The sequence below is a fragment of the Arachis stenosperma genome, chromosome 5 (genome assembly GCF_014773155.1).
Source record: "Arachis stenosperma cultivar V10309 chromosome 5, arast.V10309.gnm1.PFL2, whole genome shotgun sequence".
Taxonomy (NCBI): Eukaryota; Viridiplantae; Streptophyta; class Magnoliopsida; order Fabales; family Fabaceae; genus Arachis; species Arachis stenosperma.
In genome coordinates, this window is record NC_080381.1 from 121,837,422 (window position 1) to 121,847,396 (window position 9,975).

General features: G+C 32.2%; 1 pseudogene; it reads right to left on the minus strand.

The window, feature by feature from the left end:
- Window positions 1-400: 400 nt before the first annotated feature.
- On the minus strand, window positions 401-1,582 carry LOC130981280 (uncharacterized; annotated as a pseudogene).
- Between the last annotated feature and the right edge of the window lie 8,393 nt (window positions 1,583-9,975).

A 9,975-nucleotide genomic window follows, 5' to 3' on the forward strand; every position in this document is an offset into this window, starting at 1 on the left:
TTTTAAATTTAGTATAACACTATCATCATCGTTATATAATAAACTTGTTAAATATGTTGTTTTATCTTTATTCAAAGTAAAATATGAATAGAAGAGTTCGAAGTTTATAATATTCTTGAACCATAAGGAGGGAGATAAAAAAATAAGAACATATATAACTGTAATAATAGCATGTTAATTTTACTCTAAATTTTATATCAAAAAGCTAATAAAAATTTATCGACAACCTAGTATCTTACTAACTTCATTAGAAAATCATTGGATGTTGTGCTCCTTGTTACACATTTCATTTCAAATTTGAAAAAAGAGTTATAGATAAATTAGTTATATCTATAGTAAAGATTTGTACAAAAGTGTAAATCATAACATGCTATTTAAATGAAAATAATATTATTCTTACCTAAATATTATTAAAAACCTCTTTGAACACGACATTTGTTGTTGATGACTTTGGATTGCCGTCTTCGTTTAGAATTAAAATCCTGAGGCCACTGCGACTCTTAACTCTTGACAAAGCAACATAAAGTTGTCTATAGGTGAACACTGATTTTGGCAAATAAAGCTATACATGTGATAATGATTGACCCTGACTCATGTTAATGGTCATTGCAAAGCATACTGTTAATGAAAATTGTCTCCGTTGGAACTTAAATGGCAATCCTGAATCTGAAGGGATCAAGTTCATTCTTGGAATGTACACTTTATCTCCAATATTTCTACCAGTCACTACCATCGCTCCAATTACGTTGCTGCCAAGTTTGTTAACTATTAATCTTGTCCCGTTGCATAAACCTGAAGTCTGGTCTATGTTTCGCATTAGCATTATAGCGACTCATGACTTCAAAGTCAACTTGTGATTGAGTAGTCCCGAACATTTGATGTCATTTAGAAACTCTGGTGTGAACCACTCTTGTTTTACATCTTCATTTTCATCAGCTTGACATGTTGTGTCAGAGCTCAAATACTCCTTTTCCATCCCTGGAAAGATTGTCAAGACAAAATTGTTTACCTTCTCGACACTCTTAAGTGTGGGTGCAAGAATTGCTATACTCTGAAAATACTTGTAATCTGACATGTTTTGCAACAAATTTAGATATGCAAAGTCTACCAAATGAGAGAGAGGATCATCAGTAGTTGTAATCAATAGATCATCTGGAATTTCAACTTTTGATTCATCACTAACAACAGAGCCAATATTTCCATTTCCAACATCAAGTATCCAATTAGCAAATATCTTCATTTCACCTTCATCTTGATTCGAAGAAGACATTAGAAGCCTTATATTCGTATGCAGTTTCAAAACCTTACAAAATGACCACAGATGGGATGAGTTAATAGCGGATGCTAATATATCGTGTCTACTTCCTTTCGAAATCACCGGAAGTATCTGTCTGAAATCACCTCCTAGAACAACAATCTTACCACCAAATGGTTGATGTGTCTTATGTTGATCGGTAACTGACATAAGATTCTTGAGCGTCCGATCAAGTGCTTTAAAACGGCAGTTGTACCTTCCCTCGCATACAACATATTGAGAACTCAAAATTGGATCCTGTTTTGGACTTCTCTGATCTCTCCTCATACCACATCATGGCGTCGCAATGCCGACAAAAAATTCTAGGTCACCAATATCTATCACATCTAATAATCACCAAGATAATAAATTGTTTTAGTTATATCTGCAACAAATACTTTATATAAAAATATACCTTTTTTTCACCATGTTAAGTATAAAATTAATATTCATAAAAGATTACCGAAGAATGCAATTTATGGATTAAAAAGATGAGATCATATAATACAATTTTGTTGTGCCAACCTCAAGATTTAAGTTTTACAATCAATCAATGTTCAAATACAAAAATTATAATATATAACCATATCTTAGTTTAAATTTTAAAACTTGAACATTAAACGATAATTTTTTGTTTATAAAAAGCATAACAATAGTAAATAATAAAGTGCTGATATTGCTACTTCTTAAATTACTTGTATTCTCAGCAACATCGAATATGGCTGGGTATTAAATTTGCATAGAATCATCTAAAATAGTCGTATTTTCAGTAATATCCTCAACTTCATGAAAATTTTTTGAAAGATTTGTAGTCAATTCCTTCAAAAATGTTTCTCTTTGTATTAGGTGTCTTTTTTTTCAGATATGCACACTTCTTCTAATTCTTTAGTATCTAAATTTGAATTAAATGTACTTGCTCCTGTAATCATTAGAGATAATACATCAAGTACTTTATATTATAAAAAAAATGAATATATGTTAAATGTTTGAATCAGCTGAATTATGAATATATATTATGAAGCTAGTATTAAAGATAAAAGAAGTAAAATTTTAGCTTTGTGATAATTACAATCTATCATGCTTATCTTACCATGTCTCTTTTGAAGTAGCATAGTCTTCCTATTCAGTCTTACATCCCTTTGCAATCTAATTCCATTTGTGTACTCCAATGAATCTATAATAATTATTTAGCATATACCAATGATTGTTTTTAATAGACCAATTAAAAAGTTAAATGTTTGGTCTTTAAGTAATAAAAACATATTAACATAGTAACTGGTAGATATTATTTGATGTAGGGGTGCACATGGCCCGACCCGGCTCGAAGATCCGGCCCGGTCCCGAACACTTTAGGGGCTAATTTGGTGTGATTTCACCGGGTTTAGGGTCGGATAAGGGTCTCAAAAATAGACCCGGTCATTATTTCGGGTCGGGTCTGGGCCATATCTCGGGTCACCCGAACTCGGCCCGGTGGCCCAGTCATCATACACAATTAATATTTTGTGTTATTAGTGATGGATTATGGCTATTCTTATGTGGAATTTAAGTATTGTAAACCTTAATATTTTGTGTTATTAGTCATTATAAGACTATAAGTTAATATTTTATGTTTAGAATGCATAACATTATGTTATTTGTATTGATTTAAATATTTGGTGTTATTAGACAATATTAGTATTGATTGTGGTTATGCTTTAATTTTGAAGAAGGGTTGATTCTTGTGTTATTATGTGAATGTTGTGATGTTATGGAATAATTATTTTCCAAAATTTAGAGGTTTAAGAGATGTAGAATCCAACTTTTGGTAATGTCGTGATAAAGTTGATCAAGACCCGGGCTTCACCTGGTCTAGATCCGGCTTTAGTGTGGCTCGAAAGTAATACGATTTCATCGGGTCTATGGCCGGGTAAGGGTCTCATAAATAGACCCGGTCATTATTTAGGGTCGGGTTCGGGTCAACGCAAACCCGGCTTCACCCGGCCCCATGTGCACCCCTAATTTGATGTTTGTTGAAGTTGTTGTTGACTTGTCTGATGACATGAACTATCATATGCTTCATGTGTGATACCTGAATTACTAATATCACTAATATTGGAACATCATTTTTTTTTCATCTACAGAGTGTAGATTAATAGTTGGAGACCTTGATCAATGTGGTGTTGGGTTATTACCTAATAAGATAACTCGAGATATTAGTTTTGAACATATTTTCTGTTAAAGTTTATAATTGAATAAATAGTAGGAAAATCAAAATACATAAAGTGCATGTACATTCCCATAAGTAAGTTTCAAAAAAATCATCCAAAAATAAATCTGTATTAATGCTATTTGTAATGTTCGACAACACCGATTGAAAATGTACACTATTAGAACTATCACTCGAATTTCCTGTAATTTTTTCATAAACAAATTTAGTAACATATTACGAAGACAATGTAAATTAATAATTTATTACTTGTCAATAGCTAAATAATATATACAAAATATTGTATTTTATGGGTTTTCATTCGGTCAAAATACTCATGACATGTTAGTTATTTTGTATACCAAATAAAAACTAAATATATAGAACTGACATACTTAAAAATACCAAATAAAAAAAATATATTATTCTAACCTAAAAATAAAAATGATGAAATAATTAATTTATTTTTTTATATGAAATCTACCTTGAATTGTGCTCTACTTTGTATTTTCTTTGTTTTTTAATATCAATTTTCTCTTCAATATAATCTTACTTCTCTTTGGACTTCTTACATCTTTCAATATATACCTAAAAATATCAAATAAATAAATTTTTTAACCAATTAAAAATATATATACATTATACATAATACATTTTTAATATGAAATTTTTTATATTATTAAAAAAATAAAGTAGTACACATATGATGGCGTAGTACATGTATGGTGTTTGTTTACTGAGACAAAAAATGATGAAAGACATAGTCATACACAAACACCCATTAAAAATATGTATTTTGTGTCTCTCTAAAATGCTGAAACACTAATTTTTAACTTGAGACACTAATTTTTTTACAATTTTTTCTCATGTCTAACTTACCAAATAGATTTTTTTAAATAAGTACACATTAAAAATTAATAACTAACTTAATTGTATCAATAATAATTCAAAGAAGAAATTTATAACTTTATGAAATTAAATATTAAATTAAAAATTATCAGAATATCAACGGTGAGAATCAAATTAAAAATAAAACCACAAGTAATAACCAAATAACTTCAATTTATATTTAAAAAAATTCTAAATTCCAAACATAAAAATCGAAAAGAACAAAAAAAAAAATAACAACTCAAGAAAAAAAAATGTTTCTACCAAAACAAACATATGCTTGGCATTATTCTATTAGATAGACTCTAAAAGAGATTCCAAAACATGTGCATCCAAATTCTCAAGTTTCTTTCTCAATTTTGATCTTCTTGTAAGTTGAGGTATCTCCTTCCACCTTCGAATCTTTCGACTCCGAAGATAGTCACTTAGTTGGTGTAATAACACTTTCCAACAATTCAGATTCATCATTGGCCGCAACTTCAATGGAGAATTCAAGCAACAAATTCTGTACAAAAAATCACGTTAAATTAAAGACTACTTTCTAACCTTTGGTTTTATCTCACTAATATTTTTTGAATAAAATTAAGATCTAATTTTGAGAGAACAAACAAAAAAAAATATTTTTTGAACAAATACCTTAGTACCTTCTACTTTCTCCCCTTCAATGATTGAGGATGTCTTTGAAATTGGAAACAAACCACCGGTGTAGTCAACATCCTAAAATTATAATTAATTATTATTTATAAATTAGATACTACTAATGACCAAGAAAGCAAAAAAAAATTAATTTTTAATAGAAGTACACTTATATACTCACAATTTGAATAGGGTGAGCCTCTTTGAATTTATTTATGAGATCCACATTATTAGTCATCTTCTTAACTTTATAAGAAGGTGAAAAATATGAAATATCATATATTTGAACTTCAACGATGAAGAAAAAGATCTTATCAATTAGGTTGAGTAAAAGTGTAGGTGTATCTGATAGATCTCCTTTCTGCAGGATATTAATAATATATTAATAATAAATAATATAAAAAGTACCAATAAAAATATCTTCACTAATGCTTTTAGAAATAAATATTGGTTAGATCTTACCAATAGGAGTGGATCAAGTATCTCTACAAAGCTCTCTTCTAAAACTTGTTTTGCCTCCTTGTCAAAGACTACATAACATGCACACAGTCAGAATCATCAATGACACTAAGCTTTATTCGATACCTGCTTAAAAAAGAAAACAACATAAGAAAAAGTTAAATATAGACTTATTTAATATCTAATCCAATGTACATAGACTTTAATTTAAATAAATAAATAAATAACCTTGGAGTCATGGATAAAAGGATATTAGTAAAAAACTCGCGTCTTCATCGAGTCAAACCATCTCAATTGAGCATGGCAATGGAGAATTTTCATAACTTGATAGTGTCCATAACCATATCACTCGTATACGTACACATAAATTGTCGATTGTAGAATTGATGTCAGCAATTTTGTGAATGTCAGCTATTGGAATAAGTAGGGAGATTTTGGATATATGTAAAAAAAGGAATTGATGTACTTTAAATTGTGGTGTTTTACATCTCTCATAACTTATCCTTTTATAATTGCATCATAACTAAATTTTTTAAAATTTGGTTGACTTTAATTTAAAATTTAAAAAATAACAAACTAAGTAAAACAACCCAAATTTAAAATTTAAAATTTAAAAATAACAACTTAAATAAATAATAATTTAAAAATTCTAAACTAACGTAAATATTTATTTATTGTAATATTAGTATGTAACAACCGAAGAATAATTAACGTAAATTTTTTTAAAACTCTAAATTTCTTTAAAAGAATTTATGTAGCTGCAATTTAAAAAAAATCAACAAAATTTTAAAAAATTATGCTAAAAAGAATTAACAGATTTTTAAAAAATAGTGTTAAAATATAAAAAAGAATAATCTAAATAAAATCTAAATAAAATTTAAAAAATAACAACTTAAATAAAATAATTTAAAATTTAAAAAATAACAACCTAAGTAAAATAATTCAAACAAATAAAATAATTTAAAATTTAAAAAATAACAACCTAAGTAAAACAACCCAAACTTAAAATTTGAAAATAACAACCCGAGCAAATAATAATTTATAATTTAAAAATATAAATCTAAAAATTTCTAGTGACGACACGTAAGCAAATAAACTCCCAGACTCAACGTATGAACGCCACGTCAGCAAATGAGCTCCCCATTTGTATTACTATAAAGATAAAGATATATATATATATATATATATATATATATATATATATATATATATATATATATATTATTTTTAAATGTAGTGATATTTACGATTCTATCCCGCATTACACTGCTTGCTTTCTATACACCCTGAAAGAAATAAATAAATCTCTTTTTTAAAGAGAGATGTGTTAAAAATTTTAAATATATTTTATTTGTAAATAAGATTAAAATTTAGATTTTTCCACGTTGTAAGTATTAACATGCCAATCAATTATAATCTAAATGAATTATAATCCAAATAATATAGTCTTTTAATATTTAGTTAGAGGTTATAGATTCAAGTCTTTTATCTTTAATAAAAAAATATCAACGAGATATAAAAAGAATATCTTTGTATATGAGCTGCAAACTAGATTAAAATCGAAAAAGGATAAAAATGTTTTAAGTTTAAAAAAAGTTTGAAATTTTTTTTAAAGATTATTCTATGTAATAGGACCCTTTTATGGTGTGTTTAGTGAATATCAACAAATTAAATAAGAGATGACACATTAGAATATTTAATATTAGAATGAGGTTAGTGATTTTATTCATTTAATTTTGTTATTTTATTTGAACAATTTTAATGTTGTATTATGGTTTATGTATAAGAATATTATTATTCAATCTATTAATACCTCGATTAAGATAGGTTGTTCACATAATATAATTATAGGATTTAGATTATTTGTCGGTTATAAAATGTTGAATATGTAAATATTTTTTATTTGTAAATATTTTCAAACTAGCTTGGAAGAGTTTTTTTGTTGGTAATAATTTGTAATTTTGTTATTTAATGGTTGTTCCGTGGCTTATCTAGAACCGGATGGTGGTTGGACTTGTTTGAGGCCCAAGCGCTGGAGGAGTGTGGTCTCCGACTTGGTTTACGTCTGGGAGCCGCCTCCGAGTTGTGTGTTCCAAGAGATGGGGAGTGGTACCTGCAAAGACACTCCGATGCCTAAGTCAGCATGGGGTTAAGCAGGTTTAGAATGTATTGGAACTTAGAGATACCTGAGGGGTGTCAGTGTATTTATAGTGGTGAACTAATAACCACCGTTGGAGTAGTGCCATATTTTTAGGGTGGTAACCGTCCCATTATCTTAGGGAGGTTAGGATATGGCTCGTAGAAGTGGTTAGAGAGATTCTAGGGGCAGTTACTCATTTGAATGAGTGCTTATCCGCCAGCTAACCCTCGTGCCCGACTTCTTTAGAACAAGTCGTAGTGAGTACCGACTTCATGGGATGAAGATTGGTACTGGTGAGGCCCAACCCTTTGGATTAGGTCTTTTGCTTGATCCTGGGCCTTTATTATTGGGTCAGGGTATGAACAGTGCCCCTACTCGAGCCCAATTTTTTCAAGATTTGGGTTCGAGTATTCTGCTCGGGGTCGTAGCCGACTTGTCGGCGGACCGACGTGATAGTTTGAAACCGACGTGACTTTCCGTGTACTTTTGGTTCTGACAGTTACGTCTAATCAAGCGTCGTGTCCGTTAGGGATGTGCGTAGGTCTTGGTAACGGTGCATTCTTATTAATGACTGCCCCACTTTTACCATTATGCCCCTTAGCATGTTTATAAATACTTTCCCTCTCTTTCATTTTTTCGTTTCTGCGATTTTTCAAATTTCCTCTTCCTTCGTTCATGCTGCGCTCTTGTGTTTCGGAGACTTCTGCTTCTTCCAACCTTCATTTTTGGATAAAGGTTAGCTTTTCTTCTTTCGTAACATGCCTTATATTTGCATGCTTTTATTTTTAGATAGATAGGTTGGTTTGTGGACTTTAGTTCCGTATTCCCTCCCTTTAGAGACCGTGTTTTTGATTTTTCTTTTCCTTTGTAGGTTTTTGTCACCCTTTTTAAGAAAAGAAATGGCTTCCGTAGATGTTCTTTCTCTGTGGGTTGATGTCACGGTCCTAGGGGAGGAACCTTTGGTCGATACCGAGTTTATCACTCATCTTCGTACTCGCCACAGAATTTGTACTTCTGAGGAAGACGAGCCGAAGTATGAGTTGGTGGTCCCGGGTCCAGAAGACCGGGTTTGTTTTGGGAGGGGCGACGAGGCGGCCCCTCATTTTTTCTTTATGTATGAGTGTATGATCACCCGTTTGGGTGTTTTTCTTCCTTTTTCAGATTTCGAGATGTCTGTTTTGCATCACTGTCGAGTTGTCCCTACTCAGCTTCACCCCAACTCTTGGAGTTTTTTGAAAATTTATCAATTTATTAGCCATGCTTTGGAGTTTCCGACCTCTTTGAAGATTTTTTTCTATCTTTTTCATATGACCAAACCCTTTAGTGGGCTAAACAATAAGCAACAGTGGGTGTCTTTCCGAGCCATACAAGGTCGGAGAGTTTTCACCCTTTTTGATGAATCTTTCCATGACTTCAAAAATTATTTCTTCAAAGTGCAAGCTGTAGAGGGTCACCACCCCTTTTTCCTGGATGATAATTCTTCTCCCCGTTTTCCTTTATACTGGCTGGAGGCCTCCCCCTGTGAGAAATATGGTCTGGACGACCTGGATGAGGTAGAAGCAGCCATTGTAGGGTTCCTCCGAGAAGCGTTGGGGAGGGCCCCATATTTGGACACTAAAAAGTTTTTCCAGGGGTCTCCGACCTTTGTTCAGGCACAGCTAGGTAGTTTTCATTTGTTTGTTTTAGGGTTCCGACTTGGCTTAATCTATCATCTATTATTTTTTTAGAGATGGCGAAGACAAATGCTCAGGAGTCTTATCAGAGAGTCCAGGAGGCTAGAGCAAGGTCTCGCGCCAGGACTGGTGGTGCTAAGGCGGTTATCTCTCCTCCTCCTCCTCCTCGGAACGTTGGGACTCCTTCCCAGCCCATTGTGATTTCTTCTTCGGTTTTCTCTCAGCCGCCCCCCTCCGCCCGACCTTCCCCTGAGCCAGAGAAGAAGAAGCGCAAGACTTTAGAGTCTGGCTCTTCCGAGGTTAAGGCGGATGCTCTTGCATTCGTCCGAAAGAACATCTACCCCCATGTTCGCATAAGCATGGATGATGTTTCTGTTCGGAGCCACCTTACCACTCTGGTTGAGGAGAGCCTTAAGGCGGCGGGTGTTTGCGGTAAACTCTTAGACATTTTTGAGAAGGTTCCCCTCAGCTCTTTGGGAATGACCTCGAAGGTCGAAGAGCTGGAAGGGAGGCTTCTTATGTTTCAAGAGCATGAAAGGGAGTTGAAGGAGGAAGTTGCCAAGTTGAAGGGGGAGAGAGATAACCTCCGGGAAAAGAAGAGGAAGTTGCAAGCTCGATGCAACATGGAGATGGACTTGAGGAAGACAGCGCAGGCTAGCTATCAAAGTTTATTTGAAGATCTTGTGTCTGTGAAGAATGA